The sequence below is a fragment of the Manis pentadactyla genome, chromosome 2 (assembly GCF_030020395.1).
Source record: "Manis pentadactyla isolate mManPen7 chromosome 2, mManPen7.hap1, whole genome shotgun sequence".
Taxonomy (NCBI): Eukaryota; Metazoa; Chordata; class Mammalia; order Pholidota; family Manidae; genus Manis; species Manis pentadactyla.
In genome coordinates, this window is record NC_080020.1 from 119,649,222 (window position 1) to 119,667,291 (window position 18,070).

Genomic DNA, 18,070 nt, shown 5'->3' on the forward strand with positions numbered 1-18,070 from the left:
TTGGCTTCCTGCACTTTTAACTGATCTGCTGTATATCTGGGGTTCTCACATCCCAACTCATTGGGTCCAATAATTTGCTAGCATAGCTCACAGAACTCAGAAACGTACTTTACTTAACACTTATTAATATACTATAAAGGATATAAGTGAATAGGAAGATAAAGAGGTCCATGGGGTGGGGGGGTCCAGAAGGGTCCTGGGCACAGGAGCTTCTATCACATGGATTTGGGGCAAGTAACCCCACCGGCCGACAGTATGTGAATGCATTCACCAACTTGGAAGCTCTCCAACCCCATCATCAGGGGGTCTTTATGGAGATTTCATTGCTTAGGCATGTTCAGTCAATTATTAATTCAATCTCCAGCCTCTCTGCTTGTAGCTCTGGGCTGGAGGGTGTTCCTCTGGGAAAGTTCACTACAAATTCAGTGAGACCAACAATGAACAGAATATTGGGAGTAAAAAAGGCCTTGTACCAAGCTCTATTCTCATGGCAGTAGTTCAAACACTAGAATACTGTCCACCTCCGTCTTTGCCGCAGGCTCTGCTCCCCTCTCTCCTGCTCTGCTCTTCTGCGTCCCTCTGCCGTTAGCACTGGGGGTGCTCTTCTTATATCAGAACCAGCAGTAATAGCTTATTGCCAATGGGTATGCAAGTATGTGCCTGTGCATTAGCCTAAATATTACCTCATCGCATGTACACAATGGGTGAGATTAGGATCAGGTGAGACTCCTGGCCATGAAATTTCCATTTTCTCTATACCACTCTCCTCAGAGGTAGAGGGGTGGGGCTGAAAGGTCTAAGCTTCCCTTCAAAACTTAATCTTTGTGACAACCAGTCTTCATCCTGAAGCTGCTTGCTGTGGTCTCTTCAAGAATCTCCTCATCAGAACAAAAGAAGCTCCTATCACCCTTATCACTCAGGAAATTCCAGGATTCAGAAGCTCTGTGCTAGGAACCTGAGACAAACACCAAATATCTTTCAATGATAACACATTTATATATTCTATTATAACTCTGGGGGGAAAATGTGTTCCCAGCCTGGGGAAAATAAACCTTTGAAGCCAAAATTAGTCAAAGGGAAAAATAAAGTGGGAGAAACCTGTTTATTGTTTACAAGAAGTCATCTACTCCTGTCCACCAATGTCTGTCATGACCCAGTTGCAAAGGCCCCATCAAATCTCCTTGGTCCAGGGGGTGATGCCCGCTGTGCTGCTTGTAATCACCTACTGATATGGAGATGGCTAATCCTCTCCACCCGTTGGAAACACCTATTGATATGGAGATGCACTAAAGCCAGGTGAGAGATTCTGGAAATACTGCAATTTTACTCACACTATAGAGTGTTTAAAGTGCATTTTCCAAACTGATGTAGTAGACTTGTAATTTTTGTGAAATGTTTAAAAGGGTTTATAGAATGATTTTGCACGTTTCTGATTTACTTTTTAACTCATAAGCTTTGCTCTATTGGTTGACTGTTATTAATTATGAAAACAATGATTTGTAAATTACCTACAATTAACACTTTGGAAACATATAAGTAGTATTGGACAAAAGTCATCTTAAGTGTTAAAGAATCAATACCCTCCATTCATGCTCCTCATGCATTACATAATGTATCAGTAAAAGAGGTGAGGAGAAATCCATAAAAGAAACTAAAGAAGTTTCACCAGATACATAGCAGGAACAACTGAGCATTGATTATTTGAACATTGAATAACATTTAATTTGGAAAAAAATTTTCATTAACATGAGGAAAATTGAAAAAAGCTTCAACATCTTCAATGAAATAAGTGAAAATAATACAAGTGTGTGTCAGTGACAAAGAGAATTGTGTGTTGTGTACCAGATGCTGGGTGGCAATTTTTAACTCAAAATTACACAGATATAATTTCAAGAACATGCCCAGGAACAAGGCTGGACATGACCAGATGGAACCCTTATTATGTTGATGGACTCAGAGTACTCGCCTTGAATTCTGCCAAGAGCTTTCACACCTAACTCATACTTTTTGCTACTGAAGTGTATAGAAGATTTTGGCAGGTCCCAGACCTGGCCTGGAGTTTAGAATACTCAAAATGCAGATGATTCAAATACCCTTTCAATGATATGCATGATAGTCTTTTGGCCAAATACCTGTCTCTTGGCCACTTATCTACTGTCCAGTTTCTTCTCCTTTGGGCTGTTCTGTTTCTTAGTGATTTTATTTATTTTCTCCTTAGAAGTTCTAAATTCATGGTCTGTGCCATAGCTTTAACTTGGAGCTACATTGTATTACTTGATATTAGTAATTGCTTGGCTACCCACTCTGCAGTTTCAGCTAGTTATTTGGTGAAGATTATTATCAAACATTATGGGTTGATGCTGAGACAAGATGGTCACTTAAATATACTGAAACAAATCTGAATGCATTGTTTAAGCAAGGAGAATAGTACCTGTAGAAAATAATCTCTCTGAAACCAAGGAGTTAAGGAATTGAATGACTTTCGGAATTCAGAGATTAAGAATTTTGGCAGATTTTTTAAATAAAATTAAGGGACTGGCTGACTTTCAGTATGGGTATTGGAGCAGAACAAATACTGATTTGGCTGGATTTCAAAAGTTAGAGTCACAGCCAAACTTCAACTGATTTGGGGGATTGAAGCCTCTTCTGTGGTGACTTGTGTACTTCTCAGGTCTGTGGCCAAAGAAGACTTTGGGGATTATTTTTATTTGGATAGTTTTTCTAAACTTTTATTTTCAATGTTAGAGTTCAACTGCTTGATATTATCCCCTTTATTTCAGGAAAGCATTGCTGCAGCTTCAAAACCACAGAACCATGAACATCAAGAAAAAGGGATGGGGGAAGAATGCTTTTGGAATAGATTTTTCATATATGCAGACATTTAGAGTCAGAGATTAGGAACTAGGATATAAACATTCTCTTGTTCACTGTGAAATAAAGCAAATTCTCCACTTGAGAGGTGTTCTCAGGATAAAGCTAAGTATAATTTACACAAAAGGTGTATTATTTCAAATGGGATAGCAATGTCAAGGGACACCCTGAAGATTGAAAGAGAAAAACACATGATAGAAGGTTAGTGGAAAATTGGCCAAAATTATTTGATGAAAATATAGGAGAGTATAGATGACCAGAAAAGCATGCATATTCATCCAGTGCAAAAAGAGTTTAACTCTAGTCAGGCATATAGACAAGCATAATTAGGAATTCCACATAAAGACAGATATTTGGTAAGATCGCAATATTGTAGTCCTTATTAATTTTTCAAATAAAATATCATTGGCCCTTTCTCAGCTGAATGTAGCTTTCACATCTGCAGTTCTTTAATTTACTGGAGAACAAAGTCTCCAATTAATTGGAACCTAACTTATGAGATAGAGCAGGGACCTGGAACAAGCATCATAGTTAACTTTTCCTGCCTATGATGAAAAATGCTGAGATATAAACAATATAGTAAGAAAAGGAAGGATTCCATTTTAAAGCTAAGATTCTATTTTAAAAACCAGGAAGTTAAGAAGTAAGATTCTAACACATTCTTTAGCAAATAGACAATAACTCAATTCACATTGGTTGCAAGGTGGGCAGTCTTGATTGATATGCTTCCAGAGGGAAGCTGCTATCCAGGAGAGGAACTGACCAATTTCTTGTGTTAAGTTGATTTTGCAGAATTACATGGAGGACTGATAATAGAAGAGACTTAATGTCTCTCACTGAGATAAGCATTTTGAGACCACTTTACAGATCTATATTCTCTGGCCCTTTGAAAATTCTTAAAAGAGGGAACTCCTAACCTTTTAGCACGCCTCCTCCTCTCTGAGGACACCTGCACTTTTTCTCTATTTAAATGCATACCTTTAAATAAAGCTTTCTCACCTCTCACCTTGCTGTGTTTTGCCTTGTTGCTATTTTATTCTATTTCCAAGTCTCCGTTTTACCCTGATAAGTAGGGAGGGGTTGCTGAGAGCTCAGATTTGAGCCTCAAAGTTCTAGGTGGTTGCAACGGCAGCTGCAGGAGCCTGCCTGAGAGCCTCCTTTCTTTGGGAAGTTCTCAGAATGTAATCGCATTGCATCCCATGCTCTGTGGCTCCCCAAATACTAGGGTGGTAAGGGCTAGACCCCATGCAGTGCAAATCCAAGTAGACATGGGATACCCACCAAGTGACCCTGGCTTGAAGAGATGGCAAGAAAATGTGCCCTATTCCAAGAAAATGTTAGGCAAACTTTCCCTCTGCATTTTTGCATTTTTCTGCTCTCAGGTGCCTGCAAGTCCACTGCTTTTCATTTCGACTCTCTAATGAATTCTTTCCTTATCTACACTCTTCCAACTTGCTCAAGAATTTTCTTCAGTCAAGAACCCTCCCCCATTCAGGTTGATGTTTCACCTGGTGCAGACCTCCCCAGATGAAGCTGCCCAATAACACTTAGGAAGAAAGAACATTTATATTCAGTAATCTTTCCCTCTTTATTTTAATTTTTGATGAATAATTCACATACTATAAAACTAACTCATCTTAACCTCAAGTTCTATGAGTTTAGATAAAAGTACACATTAATGTTAAGAAAAACCTAAATCAAGATAAGAAATGTTCCATTACTGCAAAAACTGCCCTTGGGTTACTTTGTAGACAACCTAATCCCAGGACTTTGCAACCACTAGGCTGGCTTTTGTCCTCACAATTTTGCCTTGTCTGGAATGTCATATATATTTGATCACAGAAAATCTGGCACTTTGAGGTGGTTTCTTTCACTTAGTACAATACATTTGAGCTCATGGTCTTGCATATATGAGTAGTTAGTTCATTTCTATTGCTGAACAGGATTCCATTGTATGGATTTACCACAGGTTATTAATGCTTTCATCAGTTAGTAGACACTGGATTCTTTCCAGTTTGAGGCATTTGTGAGTAAAGCTGATATAAACGTTGATACAGTGGCTTTTGTGTGATCAAAAGTTTTTATTTCCCATATAGAAATTCTATCAAGTTGGGATTCCTGAATCTTGTGATAGGGTATGTTTAATTTCAAAATAAAATACAACATATTTTTTTTCCCATGGCTTTACCATTTCACATTCCTACAGTTATGAATGAGAGGTCCAGCTGCCCTGCATTCTGGAAGCATTCTCAGTGCTGGCCCTTTTTTTTTCAGTCTAGCCACAATAATAGGGGTTTGAAGATTTATCATTTTGCTTTTGATTTATTTTAAAAAATGTGTTTTTGGTGTTTTTGTCAATAGTTACATCAAACAGCTTTTCATCTGTTTATTCACCATCCATACTACTTCTATAGTAAAGTGTCTGTTCAAATCTTCACATATTTTCTATTGAGTTGCTTCTTTTCCTACCATTTAATTATTATAGTTTTGTATACTCTGAAAGTGACTTCTTTTTCAGATGTGTGGTGTGTGAAAATCTTCAAATAGGGCTAACAAAAAGGGCTAACAAACTTTTTAATATTGATGAAGTCCATTTATCAAATCATTACTTTATAGATCATGTTCTTGGCATCATGTCTGCAAAAATTTTACCTAATCAAGATTTAAAATAATTTATTATATGCTCTCTTCTAGAAGTTAAATATTTAGGTCTGTGATCACACACACATGCACATGCACACACGTGTGTGACTGCTGTGTGCTTCCTGTTTTCCCCTTTTCGAATAGAGTTATCTGTGTCAGTTATGCTAGCTAGGTCCTACCATTGTGTTTTGGCACATTGAGTGGAAGATTATGTGTATCTTTAGTTCACTGCTGTTTAGATCAAGGTGAGCTACAATCAAGGAAATATACTTAAGGAACATCACATGATGAGCAAGATGGATCTTGAACATGGATGACAAGATTCTGAAGTTCTGGCTGATTCTTTAATATGAGGAAATTGGTAGAGGCTTTGTGAGTAGGTGAATCTATTTCATATGTGAGAGAAATAGAAATAATCTGTGACTATAAGTTGGGCTCTGTTGATTTTAATATATCTACAAATACTCTGATACTCCAGCTGGAAGAGGTAGAGTCTAATTACTCTCCCCAAGGTTACATGCTTCTCATGAATAGTATAAAGCAGAAATGATGGTTTGTAATTGAGGAGACTAGGTCATATAAATCACTGTGACTTTCTCTTTGCTCTCGATTTCAGATTACTTGCTCTGGGGGAAGTAGCCAGCATGTGATGAATACATTAAAGTGGCCTATGGAGAGGCCCACAGAGAAAGATTTGAGAAGTTCACTGGCCAATAGTCAGAGGGGAACTGCAGCCTCCTGCCAAGAACCATGCAGGTGAGCCATCTTTAGGCTTTCAAAATAAGGATAGCTCCTGCCAACATTCTAACTACAATCCTGTAGAACAGCTTGAACCCAGTGTACCCATCTTAGCCATATCCAAATTACTGACCCACAGAAATGATAAGTGTATGTTGTTTTGAGCCACTAAATTTTGGGGTAATTTGTTATGTAACAATAGATAATACACCAATTCAGACTCAGTTTCTGAATACCAATGGAATAACAATTAACAGGCAACTTGCTCCTATGCTCTGGAAAAGACTATTATCTCAAGAAGATTCTTTCCAATTGATTAGCATCTTTTAAAGTAATGTATGCCTTATTTCAGATCATTTATCTTACATACATTGAGAAATATTAATAATTCCTACTGACTGATTCATTTGCTGACAAAGGAAAAAAAAAACTAAAAGATTGAAATTCCAAATAAAATACTTCTCTGTTTATTTTTCAGAGGTAAACAAATGAAGAAATCAGTTATTTGCCTAAATATACAAAAAGTAAACTTTTCTTAGTGGAGTTAATGACACAAATTTTAGTAAGAAATACAGTTCACAGCAGGGAACTGTGAACTGTATTTCAATACAGTTGAATTTTATTGAATACAATATAATTGAATATTGAATTCAATTCAATTATATTGAACTCAATATAACTCATTTTTTAATTTATGCATAAAAACTATGATTTCTCTGACAGGGAGATGAAAATCGATCTGGGCATTTTGGTTTCCTTGATTTTGATTTACTCTAGTATCAATACTCCTTGAATGTTTTGTTCCTAGTACATATCAGAACTGATATATGTAACAAAACACCACGAATATTGTCTTTTGTCAAAAGGTTAGCTTTGAAAGCAGCAAAGTAAATTATAGATTATTTAAGACTTTTCATTTAAAACTTAGTCTAACAAAGTTTATATCCTCATTGTGAAGAAGTTAGTTTTCATCCATAATGTTTATTTCTGTAGTGTGTAGATTAAAATATTTTATTTATTTAAAAAGTTATTATTTGAACAGAGAGTTTCTCATTACTGATTGAGAATATAATTTTCAAGTTTAATTATGCAATATTGATGAATTTTGGGTTGTTGAGTTCTTGACTCAAAGATACATATGTAATCTGAAGTATAAGACCTCACTGGAATAGGTATTTTCCATATAGATTTATGACCCTTGAGCAGCAACTGGAAAACCAATGATCTTTTTACCATCACTGAAAATAAATTCAGCCAAGGACAATGACTAGTCAACCATGAAATTGTGCACTTAAGCAGACTTCATGCTGACAACAGAAATGCCAAAAGGAATTTATATATACTTGCTAGGATCTCGTCTGCTGAGTGTTACTCTGCAAAATCTCTTCTATGATCCATTTGCAGTGAAAACAGCAGTATATCCATTTACTGTTTCAATGTTTATTTTCCAGACATATTGATCCAGGATAGTTACTTCAGGTTTAAAAATTATTTTCACTTCACTTTTCTCTAGGAAAGATCCTTTTGATTGAACAAGAGTAGTCAAATCTTGAGAAACAATGTATAAGATAAAAATCATAACATAAATACATAGGTCTAAAATATATTATATATTGATTACTTCAAGGTAATCCTTAGAAACAAATAAATAGGTTCAATTAGTATTCCCACCTTATATGGGTCAAGAAGCTAAGACAGAGAAGTTAATTGTCCATTGTTATAATTTTGAGGCCATTTAGTCTTTCTTCATGCTCTTAATCATTGGGAAATAGATACTACTACCTCTAAATATGCCAGTACAATATCTATCAACATCAATATCTAAATAATTAAAAATATGGTTAAAGGTTAAATACCATTTCTTGTTTTATGTATAATGTATATAATAATTATAACAAGTTAGTTATGAAAACATGTATCATTCATTATATTTAAAAGATATATTAAGTACGCTAAGGGCTTCATCTAAATTATGAAATAAGTTTACAACAGTGCTCCATCTTTATTTTACACAGAGGCAATCATCTTAAGGCAGATCACATGTCTTCCATGAGCCCTGTTGCTGATTTGTGTCAGGTTCAGGATTGAAACTCATCCATCTGGAGGTCATTAATAAAAATTTAACCTTTATTTTATGGATTTTTTCATTGTATTACTAACCAACATTTCAAGTCAACATTGATTTTCATGGATTTTTCATTTATACCCAATTTATCTAAAATTAATTGGTATGTAGCAGGTAGGAATTAAAATCCTATTTTACATGCCTAAAAGATTGGTGAATAATTGGATAAATGAAAACATGGGAAAATATCAACTAATAAGTATTAGATATCTCATATATATATATATCTTATTGTTCTATTTAACATATATATTCTAAAATGTTTCTTTTCTTCACATGGATTTATTATCTCATTCAGGAGCATGTTATGCAACAGAACTAAAATTGTGTATGTTAACTTAGAAATAAAAGCAATCTGTAGCAGACTAATAAGCTGAGAAGAACATGATTAATAGGAAATGATTATTTGCTATTGTAGGTGCACACAGTTCAAGTCTTCTAGGATTATATTAAATAGCTAATGGCATAGTACCAGAATTAAGGTGATGGACAGTTCACCTCTGACTTTTAGTTGTACACATTATTTACCATGTCATTATTGAATAGGTGTAAGTGTTGTATAATATTTGATCTTCTTAATTTAGTTTTACCATGGGAAAATTAAGATTTAGAGCTGAAGAAGTTCCAGTAATGTAAAACAGACTATTGTTAAAACATGTATGGAATCCATATCACATGTTTACCATTTCTATAAAAACATTAATTGAATTTTATATGCAAATATGAAGGTCACCATAGGACATTATCCTCATCAGGTCAACAAAGTATTCTTTAACTTTAAAGAATATCTTTAAACAATATCTGTGATTAATCCATAAAGAATTTAAGATATTGGGCTATAAAAACTTAAAGGGTCAGAGAAAATTAGATGTATGGAGAACAAAAATAATTTTTATTGTATGCTAAATATATTTCTCTAGAAATTAAATGCAAAAGGCATGGTGAAGGTGATGAAATAAAGGTGAAGTACAAGACAGGATGCAACTGACAGGCATGGAAGGATGCACTGGCATTTCTAATTTGTTTTCTAGAAACAAATATATGCCATCAGTTGCTTTTCTTGTAATTTTTAAATTGCTGTTCTTATAATGTTTTATACCTTAAGTCAACATTATATACTACATAAAATTCTTAGAATTTTATTTTTTTAAGGAAAAACTAACAACATCTAAAGGAACTTAGTGACTTACCCAATAACTACAAGTATTGTGTTAAATACAGCTATATCAATTGTTCAGATATTGTTCCTTGTCAGTATAGTCTCAAATATTATGGTACTTTCCAACATATTTATGACTTCAGGGTACACTAGATGTTTAATTACTTGGTGCAAGATAACCATGTGCATATATGTCATAGGATGAACAGGTTTACAGCTTTACTTTTGAGAAAACTTGTTTAACGACAAAGGAACATACTGGCAAGAAATATTGTTTACCATGTCTAAGCACAAAAAACCGGTTTTCATTCACTTCTTTTAAAATTCAGTGTCCTTCTTGCCAAAATTTTACTTAAACTTCAGCAGTCATATAAGTGCACTAAAATTCTGCAGCCTCAACCATTAATTTTTGACAAAGGCACAGTTGTTCTAGAGCTGTCATCAGAGTAGGTGTCTGCACTGGGAAACCACAAAAATTCCAAGCACCAGAAGTGGCAGTAGCAAAAAGCAGGGGGAACTTCAACAATCCTGGTTTCTAAATCTACATTAGATCTCCATCATTGTCCAGAGCAGCATTATGTGATTATATGATCACTGATTGTCAACCCTCAGAGGATTGAGTTCCCATTCCAGCAACAAGAAGAAAGCACACAGAACTAGTCTCTTGAAAACAGATAATCACCTTCTATAAATATTGCACATATGGTGAAGGGAGTTGTAGATATGACAGAAAAGCTGTTTTTCCTGATTTTCTGGAATGGTAATGCTTTTCCACTTTGGCACAGTAATGGGTCGTTCAAAAACCAAACTTGAAAAATAACAGCTCATGTGTGTCTATGTGTGTAGATCAAATTTGAAATGTTTGTGTGTGGTTGTAATGCATAGTAGCCTATGCACATATGCATAAGAATTTTGGTATTGAGAATTACAATTTAACATGCCCATTATTAAAATGTTTGTCCTATTCCATCTTAATTACAGAAACTATCTCAAATGTACTACACAGTACAGAGGACCAAATTGATGAATTTTTAAGATGGAAGGTATTTCATTTTGAGCTCAAAGGCATTTTTGTTATCTGGAAGTGTGTCTGTGTGTGTCTGCATAAGTCATGTAAAAATTTCAGATGTATTGCAATGGCAAATTTCAAGAGGCATATGCATCCATGATAAAGGAAAAAAAATAAAACCTATACTTTTCAGCAGATGGCCCTATAATCTACATACCAGTCCTCTAATTTCCTTGCATCTTGATGACTCATTTTACACAAGAATTTCTTTACTAATCCCTGATTATAATACTGTTGCCACTATAATTCTCACTTTTCTCAATCAGTCAGATTTCTTCATCATTGCAAGTTTGGCAGAAGCTGGAAATTTCTGTGGGGTTTAGGGCTGATGTAATCAGTTTTGATGAAATGCCTATATACTTTTTTATACAGTCAGCTTCATACAGTCCATTCTGTTTCAGTGTGTCTTACTTACCTTCATCCTCTGAAATAAAACTTCCATCGCTGATTTATGTCTCAAACTCTCTGCTCTGTCATTATGATCTCCTTATAATAAAACAATTCCTTGATTTTGTCTGTGAACATTGCTTCCAATGATTTATTTACTGACTTCTAGCACTCTTAACATAAAACCAATTTCCTAGAACCATTCATAAGTAAAGGATATTCCTTTGTCTTTAATTTTCCCTACCAAGTAATAAGACCAAGAAAATAGTTGGTGTGCTTCTAGCTTACCTATGGACATTGAGAACTATAATTTTTTCATCTACATTCAAATCTTTCAAGGACTGATCCTCCATTTGCTTAGTTACTTTAGTCTTCCAGATCTGGATCACTTATCTGTGTTTATTTAAAGAATCGGTCACCTAACACATCCTTTTCACTAATCTTTTTCAATTTATCATTCATGTGGATGAGAATTTTTAAAAATGTAACATTAACCTTTATATTAAATTATTTTTAGATAATTGTAGATCTATATGCAGGTACAAGAATAGAGAACAATTCCATATACCCTTTATTCGTTTACCTCCAATAGCGAAATCTTGCAGAATACACACCAGTATCACAAAGTACACATGAGCATTGATAAGATCAGGAGACAGAGCGTTTCCATCACTATGAGAATCCTTCATGTTCCACTGCCTTCCAAGCCTCCTCGCCCCTCACACCATTCTTCATCCCTGGCAACAAGGTTTCTTTTCTCCAACTCTAAAACCATGTCATTTCAAGAACGTCATGTAAGTGGAATCATACATTCTGTGACCTTATTGTGTTGACTCTTTTCACTTGGTGTAATTTTGCAGAGATTTATCCGGCTTGTTGCCTACATCAGCGGTACTTTCCTTTTAATTGCTCAATAATATGACATGGTATTTATACTAACATTAACTTTTAAAAACCAATTATTTTCCTCTCTGATTCAAGCAATCACTCCTTAATATGCAGCCTTGTTCATGTTTTTAACAACTCTGAAATGTTAAGTTCTAATAGCCTGTCTCATCAATATCCCCTATTCAGCAACCTCATCCCACCTGTTGTATAAACTTGACTTGTACTTCAAATTCTATTATCACAAAAATTATTTTCTAACTAAAGTTAGTCTCACATGTCAACCTTCATTCTCCTGGGGTCATGAATTTACCTAATCAACTAGCTCTTCAAACTTCAAATGACCTATTTCAAGCACACTTATTTTTCTTGCCCTGTCCTACACCCAGTACTGCTCAGTTCCTGTCTCCAGGCACATTCTTGAGTAAAGTCCTTTACTCAGTTTATAATCCTTGCACAGTTTTACAACCAGTTACTTACATTCCTCATAAAGACAACTCCAAGCTCGCATCATTTTCTGTTATACTTATTAAATTACATTGCCTCTTAGTTTCACAGTGAATTTGGTGTTCATCATGTTAGACATCTGTCAAATTCCTGTGAAATACCCTGCCAGTGTAAATAGATAATGCGCCATCTAATCTTATGTTCTTTCTCTAATTTTAACTCTAGAAACTTATTAAAGCAAACTTTCTCACTTTACTAATGCTTTTCTTTACCTGAATTATCTTTTCTAAAGTTATTTCATCAGAATTAAATTCCCAAATCTACAATAAGAAGTCGGAACAGAGTTATTTGCCACAGAGATGGAATATTACCTGCTGGGTTCGAATGGGGGGAAATCTATTGGAATGTATTAGTTAATGTTAGCAAGGAGTGACACCAGAAGTTTAGGAAGAGTAGATTACCCATGGAAGAAAAGTAAAAGGAAAATATTAGTCGTAATTATTAGCAATATACAACCAAGGGCTTCAAGTATTCCAAACCCATCTGCAAGGCCATCTGACGACTTTAAGCTCTTGTAATTATGACTTGGCTTCCTGAAACATATGGAAGCAAGGAGAAAGTACAATACACACGCTAACCCAAAAAGAAAAAACCTGCTTATCCCTATGATACTTATAGTTTTAGTTAAATTATTAACAGATTAAAATTCTGTACCTATATGACTCAACCTCTTCATTCTATTTTGATATCATTCTGAAGAGAATCCTGCATTACTTGTGCTGATTAAGGCTTATATTTTAATTTTCTATTGCAGGAACTCAGCCCTGGATTTCTGCAGCTTTTTTACTAAGAATATCAATAAATATCTTGATATATACATACATGTGTCTAGAGCCATACTTCTTTTATATTATATTAATGTTTGAATCTTTCATCTGATCTGAAAACACTTAAACTACTCTTGCTTCAGTGGATAAAGTCACACCCCACCTCCTTGAGAAAACAAAAGTCATCAGAAACTTTCTGCACAAAGTTCTTGCATGCCCAGAAATTCATGTATGCCAAGTTCTAACTTTGTCTCCTATATCAAAGGAAGAAATATTAAACTCCTATCAAATCTGTAGTTGCCACTGTAGGTTTTCCACACAAAAGATCCTCTCAGAATTTCTTTACCTTTGTATATTCCTGTCCTACAGGATCTGTGAGCTTTACTCTTAAACATGAGCCTCTGAAACGTTAGACTACTGGAAATGTTTTATCTTCAGTTTAAGTATCCTTAGGGAAGCTCTTAGCCCATGACTTATTGATACAGAAGTATGAAAGTCCAGGCCTTCTTCCTGGAGGGGGCAGAAATTCTGAGTTGTCATTTTCATTGCAGAGGTTTTTGCAGAAAAAAGGTTAATGCTGGAATTTCACTTGAAATCACAACTTTATTTGACTTTTTCTCTTCTTTTACTCTCTTATCTGCTTCCCTAATGAATCACTTTTTCATAAATCTGTAACTTAGATTCTACTTCTAGAGACCTGATTTAAGGCAAAAGTTAATTCTAACCACCACCTGCATTTGGTATCATACCTTCTCTTGCATTCTACAGGAATCAATCCATCTCCCTGTATGCTTATTTCATTAACATTTCTTTCTGGACTTTTTCTTTGAATCATCCAACATCTTTTTCTAATTATTACCTTTCTTTTTTTCTCTAATATTTAAGTTTCTAGGAAAAAAAGTCTGTACTCATTTCTCCAATTTATCACCTTTCTATGACACTCAACCCATTGAGAATTAGATTGTATCATTCCTACTCCATTAAAACCATTTTATGAAGATTTCCTATAGCTTCTTAATTGACAAAACCACTCAGATATTTTTTGCAACAAATGACATTTTTATCCATTCTTTCCTTCAACTATTTCTTCCTTGATATTAATAATAACAGTGTAATCATTTACATGGTCATTCAGCAAATATTTATTGAGATGTTATTGAGTGCTTCCTATGTCAGGCAACAGACAAATGGACAGGTATAGTAGATACAGATAGCTACAATAGTAATAATATTAACAGTGTATTATGAAAGCAAATAATAAACAAACATATACTAATCTGTTGGGATAAGGCAATTTTGTCTGAAAGACATGGTACTTTGGCTGAATCCTATATGATGTGGGAATTATCTGTGACATCTTTCCCCACACCTACAAACTCAGATTGAGACTGTAACCTACCTAAGTAGGGAAAGTAAAATTTGGATATAATTATCTTCACCTAAATCCAAGCTCTCATTGGTGTTTTTGAAGAGTTAAAATCTTATTTTGTAGTACTCTAAATGTTTACCTTGACACTGAGAAATGACCCCTTCTCCCTGTTAAGCTCCTCATCTTATCAACTTTTTTTTCTTTCCCGGGTATGCCACTAGTTCTATGATCTCTTTCTTGTAACCCAGATACCCAGATAATCTAGATGCTTTAAATGATTTTTTTACAGCAGCTCAGCCCTGGTCCCAGCTTCTTAGCAAGTCTTCCCAATGCTATTTCTCTTATTTACAATAAAAATCTAGTAAAAATGATCCTATGATAGGTGAGTTAAAATCTTATCAGTTTATGACTTATGGATATCTACTATTAAGGCATATTGACAGAGGTTAACTCTCTTCTCTGAAATGCCAGAACTGAGAAACACAAATGTGAAGCACAGAGAAACATTTGATTAAGATATCCACTCATGCAGGTTAAAATTGTAGTCCAGGGAGATAGGGAAAATCTATTCCTGAATTGATAAGTAACTGGTAGAAATCATTAAACAGAAAGCATAGGAGAAAAACAATTTTATTTAAATTGTTGAATCTCTGTATGTAAAGTAGTAGCTTGGAAAAATAGAAAAGTCTTCAGTTAGTAATAATAAAAGGCTAAATGAGAGGGGCCAGGAGGGCTCAGCTTGCAGGACAGGAATGATATAGGGCAGTGGAAACTGTGGACAGAAAAGAGACATCTGTATTGTATTAGAACCAAACGGAGAAATTGTGTTTAAACTTACCTAAGCATGTCCTCACAGGTAAGTGTCTATATTCCACTTTAATTTGTGATGGTTTAATCTGTGTTGCCTCCTTGTGGCAAATCTTCCCTCTCAAATACAGATAAATGAAGTCCCCAGAGCCAGGCCAATAGCATATGTATGAACTCCCATAGTACAGGCCCAACATCTGTTTTTTGGGCTAGTGATTCTCATTGTGAATTGTTAACAACTCAAGTCTCCAGTGAATCTGGGTTCCAAGACCACAGACACTTTTAGAACTTAAAGAACTTACATTTATATTGTTCATTCTTGTGTCTACAAATGTGTATTTAAACTTACTATTTTCAAGGAAATGTGATAAAGGTTATAAAATTAGTATCATACAATACAAACCTCTCTGTATCAACTATTCATATGGGTGCCTTTAACTGTTATGTGTTCTACTGATATAACCCTGGCTCCCAGAAGCATAACATCCACTCATCTCACAAATCCCTAGCACATTAAAAAAAAAATTGTTAATTTTATGTGCTAGAAAATATCAAAAAGAAATTTCTGAAAATGCCTGTAACACATAATAAATATTGAAATTTCATAATCTCAAAAACTTCTGATCTTTTGCCTAAGATCTGGAGCCAAAAAAGTGAAAATATATTTTAAATAAATACTCAATTATTCTCTTTCATGTCTTATTGAAGAAAACAAACCCTAAAGACACTTCTCGAATTTCTACAATAATGCCTTTGTCAAATCCTTATAAAGTTCGAAATATTCTTAATACTAACTTTGATGGTGACAAATTTCTTAAAAAAATATTATGCATAATATGAGAGCTGTGTGTGTTTTTGTGGTCTGGCTTTATTTAGAGCCTGCTGTGAAAACAATAATATGTTTACTTATTATAATATTAATCTAGGAAAACCATAAAATATAACACCTATTTACAATATAACATACATAATTTATAATACAGGTTAGCATTCAATGCTTTATTTTTATTGAGAATGTGTTTTAAAAGGCAACATACAAATGTTGGACCATGAAAAGAAAATATGAAAACCTTTAGACAAGCTGTTAGCTAACATTTGAAAACCAAAATAAGTAGGTTTATAATATAATGCAGCAGATGGAAAAAATGTGATTACCCTAGGATAAATTAGGTTTGTTCCTGTGCTTCTCAGAAAATAACTTTCTCCCATGATATGCCTCATATTACCATGATATTACCAAATAATGTGCTTTCAAGTATTTTCTGATTATATCTGTTCCAAGTTGAAGATAAGGGAATATTAATAGAAGGAAATGTTAATATAAAGCCATGTCTCATTTTAAAGAGTATGTAATTATATAATATTGTTGTATATTTGGTGTGAAAATATACATGTGCAAAAATAGAATACTTTCTCAGAACAATATTACATTATTCTGCCATAGACGTTGGCCTCAAATACATGTGGTTCTGATAGGAACCAAGTCAAAATTTTTGGTAGCTGGTGTTATTAACTCATTAAAAAAGTTAAATCAGGTGGTGCTTTTTAAGGACACAAGAGATGGTAGTTATTTGAGGCAAATAGTGCAGTTAAGACACTATGTTAACATATTCTATGGAAGAGCTGAACTAATTCAGCAAACTGAGAGAAAGAAGGACATGGATTAACAATTCTCCCACACAGTGTGTTCTCTAAAACGTTCTCAAATGAACACCTCTTTCTGAAGTAATACTTGTTTGGGGTAAATATATTGTTGACAAACTTCACTGAATAAATCTGAGATGTATGAGTGAAGACATTCACTGAAAGGAAACTGAAAATATTAATTGTAACAAATCTAGGGAAGGTGCTTAATTAATCTAGCAGAAGAAAAGAACAAAATATTCAACCACAAAACTACTACAACATAAAGGCGAAAAGTGTAAACCCTGAAATTCAAATGTGAAAGCCTTTGTCTCAATTTTTATTTTCCGTTTAGCTAAAGGACAATGCAGAAGAGTGACAGAAAGAGCAGACTCTGCAGTGAAGGTAGCATTTGTCTACCTGTCGAATGGGTAGAGGCAAACTGTAAGACACCATACTCTCTACAGACACCAAAATGGTAATATTGATAGATGCAAATACTTAGATTGCCTTTGGAGTCTAATTTCAAATTCTCTTTAAGGACACATGCAAACTATGAAAGACTGTAAATGCGGGGAGGGGAAATCGCAAGGCAAAATACCTAGCTGAAACCAAAATCAGTCAAAGGGAGAAATAAAGTTTAAACCCCGTTTTTTGCTTATAAACAGTGGTCCCAGGGCCATCCGACATCTCTCTCTCCTGCTGTAGCAAAAGTGAGTGCATCCTTCCCCCAACCTCTCAGGTTCAGGTAAACCTTGGTGGTCCAGGTAATTACCCATTGATGTAGAGATGACTACTTCCCTCCACCCCTTGGAAACACCTGTTCATATGGAGATGCACTAAGCCAGGTGAGAGATTCTGGAAATAATGCAATTTTACCCACAAAGACATATAAACTTATTAGGGCTGTTAACTGAAGAATTATTTCCTGAGTGTATTGATAATCCAATGTTGTCTGTGTCCTGGGAACATCAACATTACCTAGGAGCTTGTTAGAAATGTGGAATACCAGACCCCACTATATAAAGTCTGCATTTGAGCAAGATCCTTAGGTGAGTTACAAGCAAATTATAATTGAAATGCGTTGATCTAGTTCTGAAGATTATGTTTGGCATTTGAA